Here is a 20,681-nt window from a genome sequence, read left to right on the forward strand (position 1 = left end):
CTCAATTAGAGACAAACGATACACACCTGTCTCTAATTGAGAATCATACCAGGCCGAACACAAAAACCAACCTAGAAATACAAAACATAGACTACCCACCCAACACTCACGCCCTGACCAATAAAGACATACAAAACAAGAGAAAACAGGTCAGGAACGTGACAATACCAGACCCAGAGTTGGCTCTGAAACACTTCTCAAATGTTTTCAATTGTATTGTAGATAACATGCTCCCTTTAAAAAACGTAATAAAAAAAATGGTCTTGGCCTTGGTTCAGTCCAGAGTCATACACAACAGAGATGGTGCCTGGGCCAGTGCTCGATTCACAGACTTGGGCCCAGACTGGCCGTCTTTCCGGCGATTGAGAAATCTGTGTGTAAAACTAGTTAAAAAAGCAACATCTGATTATTATGTTAATACACTATCTGAATGTACAGGGATTCTAGCTACATTTTGGAAAGCTGTTAAATCACTGAAGGTTTGTGTCTCCTCTTCTCTCCCCCAATAAATTAATTTAGATTCTGGCCCTATTACTGACAAAATTGATATCATTAATGCATTTAATCACCCTTTTATCTCTGCAGGCTTTATGTTTGAATGTATTTCAAAGACAGCTCTTCAAAGAGTAGTTTAGATGTACAGTAGATGGTGACAATCTATTGAATGATACTGAAAACGCTGGTCAGGAGTTTTTTTTCCCGGAAATTCACTGATAAAGAAGTCCTGGATGCTTTGTTAACATTAAAAACCTCTACCGCTTCTCTCTCCCGGATCAGGGATCCTCCTCATCAAAAAAGCTGACTAGCATAGCCTAGCCTAACGGGACAGGGATATCATATAATATAATTTCATGAAATCACAAGTCCAATACAGCAAATGAAAGATAAACATCTTGTGAATCCAGCCATCATTTCCGATTTTTAAAATGTTTTACAGCGAAAACACAATATGTATTTATATTAGCTAACCACAATAGCCAAACACACAACGGCATATTTTCACCATGTTTCCACCGCATAGGTAGCCTTCACAAAACCCACAAATAGAGATAAAATTATTCACTAACCTTGAACAACTTCATCAGATGACAGTCTTATAACATCATGTCATACAATACATTTATGTTTTGTTCGAAAATGTGCATATTTATAGCTACAAATCCTGGTTTTACATTGCAGCCACCATCACAAATAGCACCAAAGCAGCCAGAATAATTACAGAGAGCCACGTGAAATATATAAATACTCATCATAAAACATTTATGAAAAATACATGGTGTACAGCAAATGAAAGATAAACACCTTGTGAATCCAGCCAATATTTCCGATTTTTTAAGTATTTTACAGCGAAAACACAATATATATTTCTGTTAGCTCACTACAGTAGCCAAACACACAACGCAATTTACTCCCCGCCAAAATAGAGATAAAATTAATCACTAACCTTGAACAACTTCATCAGATGACAGTCTTATAACATCATGTTATACAATACATTTATGTTTTGTTCGAAAATTTGCATATTTAGAGCTGCAAATCGTGGTTATACATTGTGAATACGTAGCAATGATTCACCAGAATGTTCGGAGATATTTTGGACACTCACCTAATCTGACCAAAGAACTCATCATAAACTTTACATAAAAATACTTGTTGTATGGCAAATGAAAGATACACTGGTACTTAATGCAACCGCTGTGTTAGATTTAAAAAAATAACTTTACCACAACATACAGCATGCGTTATTGTGAGACAGCGCTCACCTATTCTCCGCGGTGTTGGAGTCAACATATTACACAGAAATACGAAATAACATCATAAATGTTGTCTTACTTTTGCTGTTCTTCCATCAGAATGTTGTGCAAAGAGTCCTAGGTCCAGAATAAATCGTTGTTTGGTTTTAGAATATCCATTTCTTCTATCAAATTAGCAACTTTGGCTAGCCATGTCGAGCTCACGTGTCCATCATCCCTTGACCCATGGAACGAAAAATTCCCAAATTCCCAATAAACGTTGAATAAACTGATCAAACTCGGTTGAAAAATCCTACTTTATGATGTTTTTCTCATATGTATCAAATAAAATCATAGCCGGAGGAATTCGCTGTGTATACCGAACGCTCTTCAGAAGATAATGTCGAGGTCCCCCGCACGCCGTCGAAAACAAACAAAATACCGGACCTGCCACTCCAAAAGCTCTTATTCGGCCTCAGATCAAGCTAGACATCCCATTCAACCTTCCACTGCCTGTTGACATCTAGTGGAAGGCGTATGAAGTGCATACATATCGATAAATAAAAGTCAGTTGAATAGGCAGGCCCTGAAACAGAGCCTCGTTTTCAGATTTTTTACTTCCTGTATGCAAGTTTGCTGCAAAATTTGTTCTGTTTTACTCACAGATATAATTCAAACAGTTTTAGAAACTTCAGAGTGTTTTCTATCCAATAGTAATAATAATATGTATATTGTATGATCTAGAGCAGAGTATGAGGCCGTTTAATTTGGGCACGATTTTTGTCCAAAGTGAAAACAGCGCCGCTGTTATAGGGGTATTGACAAGAAGTTAAACAAAAAAATCCAAATGGGCTGATCATTTGGAGCCTGGTCTGCTTAAGTGTGCAGCACCCCTTATTGCTGGCTCAGTAGCCCAAATGTTTTATTAAACATTGTTATCAGGAAGTATTCCAAAAGCATGGATATCCAGTCAGAAGTTTACATACACTTAGGTTGTAGTCATTAAAAACCTCGTTTTTCAATCACTCCACAAATTTCTTATTAACAAACCATAGTTTTGGCAAGTCGATTAGGACATCTACTTTGTGCATGACAGAAGTCATTTTTCCAACAATTGTTTACAGACAGATTATTTCACTTAGAAAATTGGAAAATTCCAGAAAATGATGTCATGGCTTTAGAAGCTTCTGATAGGCTTATTGACATAATTTGAGTCAATTGGAGGTGTACCTGTGGATGTATTTCAAGGCCTGCCTTCAAACTCAGTGCCTCTTTGCTTGACATCATGGGAAAATCAAAAATAATCAGCCAAGACCTCAGGAAAAAAATGTAGACCTCTACAAGTCTGGTTCGTCCTTGGGAGCAATTTCCAAATTCCTGAAGGTACCACGTTCATCCGTACAAACAATAGTACGCAAGTATAAACACCATGGGACCACGCAGCCATCATACCGCTGAGGAAGGAGACGTGTTCTGTCTCCTAGAGATCAACGCACTTTGCGAAAAGTGCAAATCAATCCCAGAACAACAGCAAAGGACCTTGTGAAGATGCTGGAGGAAACAGGTACAAAAGTGTCTATAGCCACAGTAGAACAAGTCCTATATCGACATAACCTGAACGGACCCTTAGCAAGGAAGAAGCCACTGCTCCAAAACCGCCATAAAAAAAGCCAGACTACGGTTTGCAACTGCACATGGGTACAAAGATCGTACTTTTTGGAGAAATGTCCTTTGGTTTGATGAAACAAAAATATAACTGTTTGGCCATAATGACCATCGTTATGTTTGGAGGAAAAAGGGGAAGGCTTGCAAGCTGAAGAACACCATCCCAACCGTGAAGCATGGGGATGGCAGCATCATGTTGTGTGGGTGCTTGCTGCAGGAGGGACTGGTGCACTTCACAAAATAGATGGCATCATGAGGATGGAAAATTATGTAGATATATTGAAGCAATATCTCAAGACATCAGTTAGGAAGTTAAAGCTTGGTCACAAATGGGTCTTCCAAATGGACAATTTTTAAAAATATATTTTTTTTAACTCAACAGGTCAGTTAAGAACAAATTATTTTTTCAATGACAGCCTAGGAACAGTGGGTTAACTGCCTTGTTCAGGGGCAGAATGACAGATTTTTACCTTGTCAGCTCAGGGATTCAATCTTCCAACCTTTCGGTTACAAGTCCAACGCTCTAACCAGTAGGCTACCTGCCACCCCACAATGACCCCAAGCATACTTCCAAAGTTGGGGCAAAATGGCTTAAGGACAACAAATTCAAGGTGTTGGAGTGGCCATCACAAAGCCCTGACCTCAATCCTATAGAACATTTGTGGGCAGAACTGAAAAAGTGTGTGCGAGCAAGGAGGCTTACAAACCTGATTCAGTTACACCAGCTCTGTCAGGAGGAATGGGCCAAAATTCACCCAACTTATTGTGGGAATCTTGTGGAAGGCTACCCGAAACATTTGACCCATGTTAAATCATTTAAAGGCAATGCTACCAAATACTAATTGAGTGTATGTAAACTTCTGACCCACTGGGAATGTGATGAAATAAATAAAAGCTGAAATAAATCATTCTCTCTGCTATTATTCTGACATTTCATATTCTTAAAATAAAGTGGTGATCCTAACTGACCTAAACAGGGAATTTTCACTAGGATTAAATGTCAGGAATTGTGAAAAACTGAGTTCAAATGTATTTGGCTAAGGTATATGTAAACTTCCGACTTCAACTGTATCTTAGCGACAGAACTCAGGCCATCTTGATAGAGGTGGTTAAATCTGAATTTCTTGAGATTCAAAAAGATGTTCCTCGGGTCGATTTTTGGTCCATTATTGTTTCACTTTTTATATTAATGACATCGGAAACACTGTTAATACTCTATGCCACAGGTGTCAAACTCATTCCACGGGGGGCCGAGTGTCTGCGGGTTTTCGCTCCTCCCTTGTACTTGATTGATGAATTAACATCACTAATTAGTTAGGAACTCCCCACACCTGGTTGTCTAGGGCTTTATGGAAAGGAAAAAACGAAAACCTGCAGACACTAGTCCATCCGTGGAATGAGTTTGACACCCCTGCTCTATGCAGATTCATCTCTATGCAGATGACATGGTTATGTATTTCTGTGCCACCTCAGTGCAACAGGCCATTCGTGAACTTCAGCATGACTTTGATTCAATTCAGAAATCACTTACAGATCTTAAATTCGTGTTAAATACAAGTAAAACCAAGCTCATGCTGTTCTCTAGGTCACAGAATGTTGACCCTGAGGACCTACATATTTGCGCTATAATTGAGCTTGTTACTCGATATAAGTACCTGGGTGTCTGGATTCGTGACAAATTGTCCTTTGTAATGCATATAGAAAATCTGACTAGGAAGCTAAGATCCAAGATTGGTTTTCTATATCAAAATAAATCACGCCTTAGTTTTAAAAATAGGAGAAAGATTGTTATCTGAATTGGATTTTGGTGATATTGTTTACATGCATGTGGCAACCTCTGTTTTAAAACCCTTGGACGCAGTCTACCATTCCGCAATACCTTTTATCACCGGGGACAATTTTAGGACTCATCATTGTAGTCTGTGTAAAATGTAGAATGGATCTCTCTGTTTGTAAGAAGAGAGCTGCATTCTCTTTTATTTATTTACAAAGCAATCTTACAGAAACTCCCTCTATATGTAACATAATTATTTAAGATAAGAATCCTAAGTTACCAAACCCGTTCACAGGAATGGATAACACTAGAGATCCCTTCAGTCTCCACAGATTTGGGAAAATATGCTTTTAGTTTTTTTGCCCCTAATTTGTGGATGTCCTGGGTCCACTCAGAGATCCTCAATCAATAATTGAAACTGCCTATGTAGTTGAATGTGATTGCTTTAATTAAATATGTTTATTTTTGCTGAATTATATTGTTTTACACACATATACACTACTGGTAAAATTTTTTAGAACACCTACTCATTCAAGGGTTTTTCTTTACTATTTTCTACACTGTAGAATAATAGTGAACACATCAAAACTATGAAATAACACATATGGAGTCATGTAGTAACCAAAAAAAGTGTTAAACAAATCAAAATATATTTAATATTTGAGATTCTTCAAATAGCCACACTTTGCATTGATTACAGCTTTGCACACTCTTGGTATTCTCTCAACCAGCTTCACCTGGAATACTTTCCAGTCTTGAAGGAGTTCCCACATATGCTGAGCACGGACTGTTTTTCCTTCACTCTTTTGTCCGACTCATCCCAAACCATCTCAATTGGGTTGAGGTCTGGGGATTGTGGAGGCCAGGTCATTTGATGCAGCACTCCATCCGCTCTCCTTCTTGGTAAAATAGCCCTTACACAGCTTGGAGGTGTGTTGAGTCATTGTCCTGTTGAAAAACAAATGATAGTCCCACTAAGCCCAAACCAGATGGCGTATCGCTGCAGAATGCTGTGGTAGCCATGCTGGTTAAGTGTGCCTTGAATTCTAAATAAATCCCAGACAGTGTCACCAGCATAGCACCCCCACACCATAACACCTCCTCCTCCATGCTTTACGGTGGGAAATACACATGCAGAGATCAACCATTCACCCACAACGCGTCTAACAAAGACACAGCGGTTGGACCCAAACATCTCAAATTTGGACTCGAGACCAAAGGGCAAATTGCCAACGATCTAATGTCCATTGCTCGTGTTTCTTGGCCCAAGCAAGTCTCTTTTTATTATTGGTGTCCTTTAGTAGTGGTTTCTTTGCAGCAATTTGACCATGAAATCCTGATTCATACAGTCTTCTCTGAACAGTTGATGTTGAGATGTGTCTGTTACTTGAACTCTGTGAAGCATTTATTTGGGCTGTAATTTCTGAGGCTGGTAACTCTAATGAACTTATCCACTGCAGCGGAGGTAAATCTGGTCCTTCAAATTCGTGTGGCGGTCCTCATGAAAGCCAGTTTCATCAAAGTGCTTGATGGTTTTTGCGACTGCACTTGAAGAAACTTTCAAAGTTAATGACATTTTCCGCATTGACTAACCTTCATGTCTCAAAGTAATGATGGATGTTTCTTTTTGCTTATTTGAGGTATTCTTACCATAATATGGACTTGGTCTTTTACCAAATAGGGCTATCTTCTGTATACTGCCCTACTTTGTCACAACACAACTGTTTGGCTCTAACGCATTAAAAACTTCTTAAGGCTAGGGGGCAGTATTTTGACATCCAGATGAAAGCGTGCCCAAAGTAAACAGCCTGTTTCTCAGAACCAGAAGCTAGGATTTGCACATAATTGTAGATGTGGATAGGAAACACTCTGAAGTTTCTAAAACTGTTAGAATAATGTCTATGAGTATAACAGAACTGATTTGGCAGGCGAAACCCCGAGCACAATCCTTCCATCCAACATTTTTTTTGAGGTCATTGTGTTTTCCAATTGTTTTCTATTGAAAGCCCTATTCATGAGGAACCTGTATGCAGTTCCTATGGCTTCCACTAGATGTCAAGAGTCTTTAGAAATTGGTTGATGTTTTTCTTTTGAGAAATAAAGAAGTAGGGCTGTTCTTTGTAAGTATCACTCCAGGTGGACTCTAGTCTTTTGTTGCGTGTGAACTGGAACGCGCAAGTCTCAAATCTCTTCACATTGTTTTTATCCGGTATTAGAAACAGTTTATTCCGTCTTAAATTGTATCGATTATTTACGTGTTAGGGTACCTGAGGTTGGATTAGGATTTTTTTTTTAAATGTTTGGACCAAGTTTACAGTTAACTCATTAGATACTTTGTAGGCATGTTGGGCCAGTTGAAACGGTGTATTTCTGAATCAAACGCGCCAAATAAATGGACATTTTTGTTCACATTTTCGAACAAAAGGACCATTTGTGATGTTTCTGGGACATTTTGGAGTGCCAACAGAAGAAGATCTTCAAAGGTAAGGCATTAATTATATAGCTATTTCTGACTTTTGTTGCGCACCTGCCTGGTTGAAATCTGATTTTCATGTGTTTGTATGCGGAGCGCTGTCCTCAGGTAATCGCATGGTCTGCTTTCGCATTTCACAAAGCGGCTGGATTAACAAGAAGTTAAGCTTTATGTTGATGTATTACACATATATTTTTGTGAATGTTGAATATTGATATTCCTGTAGTTTGAATTTGGCGCGCTGCCATTTCACTGGATGTTGTCAAATCAATCCCGCAAAAGGGATTAAGCGTGAAGGGATCCATAAGAGGTTTTAAGAAGGAAAGAAATTCCACAAATTAACTTTTAAGAAGGCACAGCTGTTAATTGAAATGCATTCCAGGTGACTACCTCATGAAGCTGGTTAAGAGAATGCCAAGATTGTGCAAAGCTGTCATCATGGCAGAAGGTGGTTATTTGAAGAATCTCAAATCTCAAATATATTTTAATTTGTTTAACACTTTTTTGGTTACTACATGATTCCATGTGTTATTTCATTGTTTTGATGTCTTCACTAGTAATCTACAATGTAGAAAATAGTAAAAATAAGGAAAACCCCTTGAATGAATAGGTGTTCTAAAAATTTGATGGGTAGTGTTTGTGTATGTTGTTTTAATATTCTGTTTTTATTGTTGTGTGTATATGGCTCTCTTGTAAAATATATTTTTTATCTTAATGTGACTCCCTATTTAAATAAAGGATAAATAAATAAAGATTATATTCCAGGGCGTGTGTGTGTGTGGCAATGTGTGCATGTGTGTGCATTTGTGTGTGTGTGGCCCTAACCCATGACCCCTCCCTCTTCTCCTAAGGACAAGGAAATACCTCAGGTAGGCCACTACTAGGCAGTTCTCATACTATGTTAATTGTCTGTTTACAGCTAACGGTGCTAACAGAATGTTAGTGCTTTCCGCCTGTACATTATTCATGCTCTGAGATAAGCCTGGGCCCTTGTTTCAGCACCTGCTTGTTTTGTTTAGCTTCCCCTTGTACCAACATCATCCATTCTTATTCAGAACCCCGCATTCAACATTCAACCATTTGGCAGCTTGCTTCTCGACAGCAGGGGTGAGGAGTTGAAACGCATTCAGGTGAGTCTCTGTCATCTTCCGACTCTATTTACTGAAACAGAACACTCTGATTAATTGAGATAATCTGATAATGGCATTTAATGAATAAATTAAGTGTTCATTGGTACCTGAGGGACCAACCATCTCCAGGAGGTAAAGAGGTTGAAATAAGTAAAAAAAAAAACGGTTTACGAGTCCTACTTTATTTGCTCTCTAAACAACTTTTCATGTAGGACAGTCATGTAATTCATTCACTTGGTCATTACCCACATAGAAAATACTACAGTTTACTATAGAATACTATTGTACTACTTACTATAGAATTATATAGTATATTGTCGTAAACTGTAGAATCCCTTGATCATGTGTAGTACTTACAGTACTACAGAAAGTTGTAGCATACTGTAGAATACTACACTACATACTGTAGTATCCCTTGGCAGTGTAGTGCTTACTATAGAATTGTGTAGTACTGTAGAATACTATACTATACACTGTATTGATATGATAATATTTAGTTTGTGTATGACCCACCAATTCCCCTCCCCCATATCCCAATTTGACTGAAAAACATGACTGAAAAACATGCATGCTAAGTATAGACCATATATTGTGTTCCCTACAGGTTACAGAAAAGAGCAGAGGCTCTGAACCTAACCATTCAGGCCTGCCAGCCTGCCTGCCTACAGGTTCCTCAAGGAGAAAGCCTACAAAATATAAGTATATAAAAAAGATAATTTAAAAGATAATAAAATAAAAACACTGCAGTAAATACTACAGTATACTAGAATAATGTCTGCAAAAACACTATAGTAAATACTACAGTATTCCCTATAGTGTCTTGCGTAAAAGTAAAAACCCTACAGTGAATACTATAGTAAATCAATATAAACTCAAAATATAAATGCAAACAAAGAAACGTCCCTTTTTCAGGACCATGTCTTTCAAAGATAGGTCTTAAAGATCCAAATAACTTCAACACGGTTTCCCATGCTTGTTCAATGAACCATAAACAATTAATGAACATGCACCCGTGGAACGGTCGTTAAGACACTAACAGCTTACAGACGGTAGGCAATTAAGATCATAGTTATGAAAACTTAGGACACTAAAATGCCTTTCTACTGACTCTGAAAAGCACCAAAAGAAAGATGCCCAGGGTCCCTGCTCATCTGCGTGAATGTGCCTTAGGCATGCTGCAAGGAGGCATGAGGACTGCAGATGTGGCCAGGGCAATAAATTGCTATGTCCATACTGTGAAATGCCTAAGGCAGCGCTACAGGGAGACGAGACGGACAGCTGATCGTCCTCGCAGTGGCAGACCAGTTTAGTAATACTACTGTATACTATCAGGAATTCTTGAAAATCGGGCAATCCTTGTCTGGCAAGGAAACTTAATCTTTATAATAAAAACAAATACTGTATATGTTCTTTCATTATTTGAGCTTAAAAATGACTTCAAGGAAAAATATCTATATTATTTACATTTTCTAAATAGTTGTTATGTTATTCATTTCCATGTCTGCTGTGTGTGAGGAAATGCCCTTGTCTAGAGCAAAGGATTACAATTTCACACTCTCCATAAAAGTGTTTACAATTCTAAAAACTGGATAAAATGAATATTAACTGACTTTAAGTCATATTTCTCTCAAAACTGTAATTCCTAAAAAATGTGTCCTGAGTTTTAGTCAACTCCGTCAGATTTGTCAAAATGGTATCAGAAATGATCTCCAGATCTCCTGATTCGATGGAATGCAACAAGACAATTCATGTTCCTGAAGGTCCTCTACTTTTGATAGATTTAAACAAACATTATTGATATCACCATGGACACAACCATAACCTGTCAACTCCATCTCCGTTATAGACTAAGACAGAATATGACTTTTTGCTATTTTGTATACCACTTCAAAATAAAAATATGCACCTTGTCAACTCCGTAAAACGTGACCTCTGTCACATTTTTGTCTAAGGTCAACTCCATCGGGGTGCTGAAAGATCTTTTGGAATGGTTATGTTTTTGTTTTGTTTTTCCATATTTTACAAATGTTTGTATTGAACTCGCCATATTTTCAAGCATTGTGGTGGCTACATCATGTTATGGCTATCTTTGTAATCGTTAATAACTGGGGAGTTTTTCAGGATAAAAAAGAAACGTAATGGAGATAAGCACAGGCAAAATCCTAGAAGAAAACCTGGTTCAGTTTGCTTTCCACCAGACTCTGGGAGATGAATTCACTTTTCAGCAGGACTATCGCGACTTCCGCCGAAGTCGGTTCCGCTCCTTGTTTGTTCGGCGGTCGACGTCACCGGTCTTCTAGCCATCGCCGATCCACCTTTCATTTTCCATTTGTTTTGTCTTGTTTTCCCACACACTTGGTTTACATTTCCCTCATTACTTGTCATGTATTTAACCCTCTGTTCCCCCCATGTCTGTGTGTGAAATTGTTTATTGTCAAGGTCGGCACGCTTCCGGCTGGTTTGCACTGGGTTTTGTTTAATTACCCGTGCTTTGTGGCAGCCGGTACTTTGTACTTGTGTTTTTGTACTTTGTGCTGCCTCACTTGTTCATTGGACATTTGGTTTGTGACGCGGTTGCATTCTGTGCAAATGATTGCCTTAGTAAAGTGCTTTGTCCACTCATTTCTGCTCTCCTGCGCCTGACTTCTATGCACCAGCTACACTCACCCCCTGACAAGGACAATAACCTAAAACACAAGGGCAAATCTACACTGGAGTTTCTTACCAAGAATGTTCCTGTGTAACCGAGATACAGTTTTGCCTTAAATCTGTTTGAAAATATATGGCAAGTCCTGAAAATGTTTGTCTAGCGATGATCAACAACCAATTTGGCAGAGCTTGAAGAATTTAGAAAATAATAATGGGCAAATGTTGCACAATACAGGTGTGGAAAGGTGATTCTAACATGTATTGACTCAGCGGGTTCAATACTTAACAATATATTTTTTTATTTAACCTTTATTTATCTAGGCAAGTCAGTTACGAACAAATTCTTATTTACAATGACAGCCTAGGAACAGTGGGTTAACTGCCTTGTTCAGGTACAGAAAAACAGATTTTTACCTTGTCAGCTCGGGGATTCGATCTAGCAAACTTTCGGTTCCTGGCCCAACGCTCTAACCCCCAGACAACCTGCCGCCCCAAGATATATTAGTGTTTTATATATTTTTTACAAATGTTTTTCTTCCACGTTGACAGCGTATTTTGTGGATATCAATGACAAAAAATTACAATTAAATCCATTTTAAACACACTTTGCAACACAACAAAATGTGGACAAAGTCAAGGGGTGTGAATACTTTCTGAAGGCACTGTAAGTGCGTGGTTAGAAGTTTTTTTGCCCTCCCACGTTACTTTTTACACAGAAGATCTCTGCTAAGCATAGAATCAAAAGGTTAATCCATCTTTCTGACAAAGTTGACTACAAATTCAAAGTTGCCAATGTCTTTGCAATTGATACAAACAAGCAACGTATAAAAATATGCTTCAAATGAAAACAGATGACTGTATTAAAATAGAAACAGTAGGGTAGGCTATAGGCCTATTTTAATCATTGTTCATGTTAAATCAATTGAGTTCTATTTTGCTACTTGTAGGTAACTGTCTGTGACTTGTTTCAGTATATTTGTAGCCTAAGCTGTGCGCAATGATGTGCCAAATGAATCTGTGATTGAGTGCATTATTATAGGGTAAGCATTTGAATAAACCTCTGCAATATTTGCAGCCATTCGGTGATAATATCTCTTTAGGAGCTGATCCGTCATCAGTATTGTGGAATAATTATGTTATTATGTTCATGGAGAAAGCTGATCAGAAATCAGTGCTGCCTTTCTTTCGATCCTATTAGTATCGACACATGCTCAAAGGACACACTTAGCAAACTATTCAGAAATCGCTCCGCCATGTTCTGGTTTCTAAAATGAAAACAGTTTGCCTAAATTCAGTTTATGTGACAAAACAAGCAAGTATAGTGTAGAGAATCATCTACCAATATTTTCCATAACCAAAAATATTATATTTTCGGCTGTACAAATCCCAAAGACAAAACTGAAAAACGGGAAGCATAGAAATAGAGTACATAGAACATATCTACCGCTTCTTATACTTGCTTTCCTTAAGAATGGCAGATCTAGAACTGATATTTCTATGTGAATTTTGTCAGGTCGCCTAAAAAGTTACATATTGCAGCTTTAATACAAGTATTTTATCCATAGGAGTGGGAAAACAGCTGCTCGTACATTGATAAGCACACCAAATACACCATTAATGATAAGTATTAAAATAAAAACAGCACTTCTAAAAGCCTATTTCACACCATAGCCTGCTGAATTTCCAAGATAACTTTCTTTCATTTTGATTTCGGCATAAATGAAAATGTGGCACTGACTTGCTCATGGAGTGATGCTTCAGCATTGTCTCAATAAAGAGTTTGGCGTTCGACTAGCCACTCTAGACAAGCGCAGTTATAAACCTGCTAGATTTAGCGGTAGGCGGACGAGCAATATCCATCTTCGTAACACGGATGAAACCCAAGCTGAAATGTGACGCTAACTGAAGCTGGCTAACTTTAGAAAAGCCTGAGTAGATTTAGCTTGCATCGTAGTATACCCCTCAGGGACAGGATGATCCGGCAATCAATGCTGAATCAAGCTAAACAGACATCATCGGGAGCCAATTTACTTAATTGAAAAGCCATCTTGAGTGCGGACTGCCGTGCGCTATAAAAAGCTGTAGACCATATTGAGCCTGATTGAAGTGCACTCGCACAGATGTGCGGTGGGATGGGAGGGAAAGAGACTAGTGGAGTGGAGGACTAGCTGGTGGCCAGGCTAGTAGTTGCTATTGGCCGAAACACATTTTTATTGGACCATTAAAGCCCAGTGCCAAACCCAATTTAAGGCTTTTATTTCCACGCCACCGCTAGCTGCTAACTGCCCTGTTGCTTCGGGGCTCTGCAGTGCAGCTTGATAAAAAAATTAAGAAAAGATAAGGGCAAATCAGACCAAACACCTTATTCAATCTCTGCAATTATGGTATCGTTAACATTTACATTAACAAACTCTTTAATGTCAACAGAGACAACAGGCATTGATCAAAGGAGTATTTGAATGAAATCTCGTGTGGCTCAGTTGGTAGAGCATGGCGCTTGCAACGCCAGGGTTGTGGGTTCAATTCCCACGGGGGGGACCAGGGTTCAATTCCCACGGGTTGACCAGGATGAATATGTATGAACTTTCCAATTTGTAAGTCGCTCTGGATAAGAGTGTCTGCTAAATGACGTAAATGTAAATCTGAGCCTGGAGAAAACGGACAACTAGGGAGTCAAAACAAGCCTGGTTAAACCAGACTGAATGCTGCACTTAGACGCTCACCTGTCTTTCACTTGAGCATAGCTTTCAGTCTGGTTTAACCATCTGAAACTAAATATTGAGAAAGCTTGTAAGAGAGAAAAAGAGGGGGGATGTGGAAGGTATGAATGAAAACTGAATGACAGGGGAAGTCCCCATCACCTTAACATGTAATATATTAAAGTTGAGCCCCAGACAGGATACCTCCATCTAAATTCATTTGAGACGGTCAGTCCCTATTCTGCTCACAATCTTGCAGCATGTAATGTGACTTGACAGGATGTTTCAAGGGAATGAAAGAATAAGGGTATCAGTGTCACCAAATGGATATGAACATGTCCATATATTGTGTGCCATATTGGACACTTATACAGTCAAATCTTTATTGATATGATAATGAAGGGCCACATTACAGGTATTTCTACTAATTATAAAACTGGTTGTTTGGATCTTTGATGTTGATTGGACGAGCATGGTTCAATAATGTCTTCCTGCAGACTGCGGTTACGACATGCCACGTCCACTGCCATTGACATGGAACCCAAACCGGCTGTGCGCGTGCGCCATCATGCATACATTTATTTTGTCCACCCACACCAAACGCGATCCCGACACACAGGTTAAAATATCAAAACAAACTCTGAACCAATTAAATTAATGTGGGAACATGTCGAAAGCATTAAACATTTATGGCAATTTAGCTAGCTAGCTTGCACTTGCTAGCTAATTTGTCCTACTTAGTTAGCTTGCTGTTGCTAGCTAATTTGTCCTGGGATATAAACATTGAGTTGTTATTTTACCTGAAATGCACAAGGTCCTCTACTCCGACAATTAATCCACACATAAAACGGTCAACCGAATCCTTTCTAGTCATCTCTCCTCCTTCCAGGCTTTTTCTTCTTTGAACGGTGAAGTACTGTATCTGTATCTGTTTAGATTGGCATCTAAACTTTCATAGTATTACCACGATGACCGACAACACAGTTCATCTTTCAATCACCCACGTGGGTATAACCAATGAGGTGATGGCACGTGGGTATCTGCTTCATTAAACCAATGAGGAGATGGGAGAGGCAGGACTTGCACCGCGATCTGCATCACAAATAGAACTGATTCTATTTTAGCCCTTGGAAACGCAGACGCTCGTTGACGCACGCGAGCAGTGTGGGTGCAATAATTGAATAATATAGATTTCTAAATTTATTTTGCAACGCTCGCACACGCGACACGAGGGGTGTAGTCAGGGTGTGAGGCTGCTAGCGCCATCTCTGGACCACACTCCAGCACAGTAGTTGGCGGGAATGCACCAACATTGGATGCCAACCGCGAGAAAAAACCCACCGAAGAAGAAGGAGGCTGATAGCTAGATAGGAAACACCAGTACATAGTGTAGTCCATCCTCGCTTGCCGAGAACTGCTTTCCCGTAGTTCTGTTAACCGTACGGCGAGGGAAGTAACTAGCTAGTGTAGCCAACCCAACTCTTGCGTGATTACCCTCGCTGTAACGTTAAAAAACAGCAGTCTCGATCTCTGTACTATACTGTACATAGAAAGTGAACTGTGCCAGGCAAAAAAAAATTTGAGCCAGGCGAAATGAAACATCAATGTCATTATCATGGATATATCCAAGTAAATGTCAATAGAAAAAATCTAAAACAAAACAAAAATGCAACTAATGTACTGTCATTCCAAGTGCAATCTTTGACATTACTGAGTTAGCTGAAGCTAGCTAGCATGTGACAAGAACGTTATCCAGCCTGCATAGCAACCATTTTGTTTAGAACAGACGACCAGTTCTTTTGCGAAGCAACTATGCCAAAATATTTAACGACCGGGTCGCTTCTGTAGCAACATGACCAAAAACGAACCACCAGATTGTTGTCCGGACTATTTCTTCTGGTGGAAGAATGAAATGTTATGAATTTACTTATCAAAATAACATTTGAATGAAAATATGTAATTCATTGCTATCGGGTAGATTAAGGCCTCATTTATTTATTTCCATTGACTCATTTCCGTATATATGAACTGTAACTCAGTAAATGTTTGAAATTGTTGCATGTTGTGTTTATATCTTTGTTCAGTATTCATTGTCCCCATCATGGCAGCTCTCTCTAACTCACCTTGGATAATCACCCAGATCACGTCAAGTGTCCTCTAACACTGCTGGAAGTACAATCACAGAGAACACTGTGTTATTTAGCAAAGCACTCACCTGCCTTTTCATCTCTCTCTCTCCGCTCTTTCTCTGTCCTCTTCCTCTCCTGCTCTCCCCCTCTCTCTTTCTCTCTCTTTCACACTCTCTTTTCACCCGTTTCTCCCTCTCTCACTACCTACCTCTCCTTCAATCTGCCAGGCAGCCAGAGCCCAAGTGCCTTGAAACAATATACCAATCATCAGACAAGGACTGTGCCTCACGCCGGCTCTAATCCTGTGGGATTTACCCACCAGAGCTGTCAGCTCAATGCCGGGAAACAGCCGTTCGGAGACCACTCCAGCCGCCAGGAGCAAACAGCTTTAATGATCACCCAGGCACTATCACCACTGAAGCAGAGCCAGAGCCAGGGACACTCAGTCGGTTGGTGGGAAGAAAGCCTTATATATCACAGCAAGTGATATGATTTAGGAAATACTGTACCAGACAAAGGCAGAGCTAGCTTTGTCACACTTATTTTCTGTTGTTTGCTTCTTTCTTTAACGGCATCTCTCTCTCTCCTATTCTTTCTCTGCTCTCTGACTTCAATTACCTGCTAGGAAATCTGATATTGACAGAACGACACATGAAAAGTAAAGGAATGGTATGGTATGTGTTTAAATTATTCAACTGTTTCGCATTCTTTCAATTCTACTACTGAGAAAACAACTGAAATAGTTTTGTGATACCTAAGAGTGGTGTGTTGAAAATGCAGAAATAGCACTGCATGTCTAAGGATTTCTGATGCTGGAAGTACACTACATTGCCAAAGGTATGTGGACACCCCTTCAAATTAGTGGATTCGTCTATTTCAGCCACCCCCATTGCTGACAGGTGTATAAAATCTCCATAGACAAACATTGGCAGTAGAAAGGCCCGTACTGAAGAGCTCAGTGACATTCAAGCTGGCACCGTCATAGGATGCCATCTTTACAACAAGTCAGCTCATCATATGTCTGCCATGCTAGAGCTGCCTCGACTGTAAATTATGTTATTGTGAAGTGGAAACGTCTAGGAGCAACAACGGCTCAGCTGCAAAGTGGTAGGCCACACAAGCTCACAGAACGGGAAAGCCGAGTGCTGAAACATGTAGTGCGTGCAAATCGTCTGTCCTAGGTTGCAACACTCACTACCGAGTTCCAAACTGCCTCTGGAAGCAACGTCAGCACAATAACTGTTCGCCAGGAGCTTCATTAAATGGATTTAAATGGCCGAGCAGCCATACACAAGCCTAAGATCAACACACGCAATGTCAAGCATCAGCTGGAGTGGTGTAAAGCTCGTCGCCATTGGACTCTGGAGCAGTGGAAACGCGTTCTCTGGACTGATGAATCATACTTCACCATCTCGCAGTCCGAATGACAAATCTGGGTTTGTCGGATGCCAAGAAAACGCTAACTGCCTTAACGCATAGTGCAAACTGTAAAGTTTGGTGGATGAGGCATAATGGTCTGGGGCTGTTTCATGGTTCGGGCTCAGCCCTTTAGTTCGAGGGAAGATAAATCTTAACGCTACAGTATGCAATGACATTCCAGAGACGATTCTATGCTTTCAATTTTGTGGCAACAGTTTGGGGAAAGCTCTTTCCTGTTTCAGCATGACAATGCCCCTGTACACAAAGTGAGGTCCATAGAGAAATGATTTGTCAAAATGAGTGTGGAACAACTTGACTGGCCTGTACAGAGTCCTGACCTCAACCCCATCGAACACCTTTGGGATGAATTGGAAAGCAGACTGCGAGCCAGGCCTATTCGCCCAAAATCAGTGCTCAACCTCACTAGTGGTCTTGTGGCTGAATGGAAGCAAGTCCCCGCAGCAATGTTCCAACATCTAGTGGAAAGCCTTACCAGAAGAGTAGCAGCAAATAGCAGCAAAGGGAGCACCAACTCCATATTAATGCCCATGATTTTGGAATGAGATGTTCGATGACACATACTTTTGGCCATGTAATAATGTATGTCCAGGTGCTATTAACCTCCCCATGGAGGTTTGGATTTTGATCAGGCAGGCGGTTGGTTGGTTGGTTTCTGTCTGTCTGTCTGTCTGTCTGTCTGTCTGTCTGTCTGTCTGTCTGTCTGTCTGTCTGGTTATCTTCAGAGAAACATAGGAGCTAGACTGGATTACTGCCAAAGAAAAGGTTGCCCACTTCAGTGAGAGATGGATGAGCTCTCAGAACAAGCTTATACGGAGGAGCAGGAATAATTTCATTACAGATACAGTACTTCTCCTCTTTTCACCAAACACTGCCTTAGAAAGAGTAATGGCTGGTTTTGGGAAGAGGGTGCTAAATGTGGAATCATCATTGAAGATCACTTGGTGTCAAGTATGATTGTCTTCTTGGTGGGTCCTAATTGTGGATCTTCAGATGGCTGAAGAGGCCGTTCCGCGAGCCACATATTTTTGTGCGCTGTGGGTAGCGGTGAGTGGTGGTGGTGGGTAAGCCTTCTAGATGGAAAGTCTCTCCTTTTGAAGTTGCTGCTTGTCCTCTGTGGCACGGCAGAGATCTTCTTCGTACCGTGTTACTCTCTCATGGACAGTTTTCCTCTATGTTGACCTATCTTTTGCAGTGTCTTCCCAGCGGGAGATATTTAAGTGGCACTTTTTGAGGTTATTCTTTAGCTTGTCCTTCAACTGCTTCTTTTGTCGTCCAGGTGCCCGGTGCTCTGCATTTAGTTGTGAACACAGGACCTGTTTTGGGAGGCAAGAGTTGGGCATCCTGACAACATGGCCAGTCCATCAGAGCTGGTGTTGGTGGTGGGGAGGCTGCTGATGTTTGCCTCCTCAAGGAAACTGTTGTTGGTACACCTGTCTTCCCAGCTGAGGATCATCATGTTGCAGAGGCATCTTTGCTAGTGCGACTCCCAGGCTTTAAGGTGCCTGCTGTATGTGGTCCATGTTTCTAACCCATACAGTAGGGTGGGGAGCACCCTAGATCAAGATTTTAGTTATGGCCTGGATGTCACAATCCTCTTTTCTTCAATCTTAAGGAGGCTCCACTGGCACAGATTAGGCAGTGGTGCATTTCCGTGTCAATGGTGGCTTTGGAGGAGAGAAGGCTGCCAAGGTAGGGAAAGTGGTCCACATTTTCAAGAGTGGTATTGTCAACATGTTTAGCTGGGGCTGGTGAATTTTTGTCAGGGTGTGGTTGGTGGAGGATTTTGGTATGTTTTAGGTTTAGGGCCAGACCCAGAAGCTTGCATGCCTTTGCAAAAGCTTCCAGGATGCACTTAATGTCCTCTTCTTAAATGGGCAGTGATGGAATTATCATCTGCATGCTGGAGCTCCACAATGGAAGTGTTGGTGATTTTGCTCTTGGCCTTGAATCTGGTGAGGTTGAAGAGTTTGCCGTCTGTTCTGTGCAGAATTTTGGATCCCTGCGGCAGATTTTGGCCTGTGAGGTGGTGGACTGCAGCGATGAAAAATAGAAAACAGGGTGGGTGCAATGGTGCAGCCCTGTTTAATTCCAGTGTCAACCTTGAAGGATTCCGTTTCAGCGCCACTGTTACTGAGTACTAAAGCTGACATGCTGTCACGCAGCAGTATTTTGGTGAATTTGTCAGGGCAACTGATTCTTGACAGAATCAGCCAGGGAGCATGGCGGTTCACAGAGTCAGAAGGCAAGATTTATAAAGGCCATGTAACAGTGGTTGCTTTTGCTACCTGGAATCCCATTGAATTGATTTGTCATTCTTCAGCAGCTTTTGACCATCTTTGGAGCGAAAGGGGTTTAGACCGAGGTAACTGAGTCCATACAACGCCTTGGTGGCATCGAAAAAGCCTCTGGAATCTCCGGAGTCCATACAAAAACTCCTCACCTTCTTAATAACTAAGGATCTGCTTGATGTGGACATACACTGCTCAAAAAAATAAAGGGAACACTAAAATAACACATCCTAGATCTGAATGAATGAAATATTCTTATTAAATACTTCTTTCTTTACATAGTTGAATGTGCTGACAACAAAATCACACAAAAATTATCAATGTAAATCAAATTTATCAACCCATGGAGGTCTGGATTTGGAGTCAAACTCAAAATTAAAGTGGAAAACCACATGACAGGCTGATCCAACTTTGATGTAATGTCCTTAAAACAAGTCAAAATGAGGTTCAGTAGTGTGTGTTGCCTGTATGACCTCCCTACAACGCCTGGGCATGCTCCTGATGAGGTGGTGGATGGTCTCCCGAGGGATCTCCTCCCAGACCTGGACTAAAGCATCCGCCAACTACTGGACAGTCTGTGGTGCAACGTGGCGTTGGTGGATGGAGCGAGACATGGTGTCCCAGATGTGCTCAATTGGATTCAGGTCTGGGGAACGGGCGGGCCAGTCCATAGCATCAATGCCTTCCTCTTGCAGGAACTG

At 40.5% G+C, this 20,681-nt stretch overlaps 1 protein-coding gene across 1 annotated transcript in view; it reads right to left on the minus strand.

Annotated features, from left to right (window-relative positions):
• Positions 1-20,681, minus strand: part of LOC129836160 (adhesion G protein-coupled receptor A3) — a 255,828-nt gene that overhangs the window by 90,487 nt on the left and 144,660 nt on the right. The window lies entirely within an intron of this gene.

Source organism: Salvelinus fontinalis, chromosome 37 (genome assembly GCF_029448725.1).
Source record: "Salvelinus fontinalis isolate EN_2023a chromosome 37, ASM2944872v1, whole genome shotgun sequence".
Taxonomy (NCBI): domain Eukaryota; kingdom Metazoa; phylum Chordata; class Actinopteri; order Salmoniformes; family Salmonidae; genus Salvelinus; species Salvelinus fontinalis.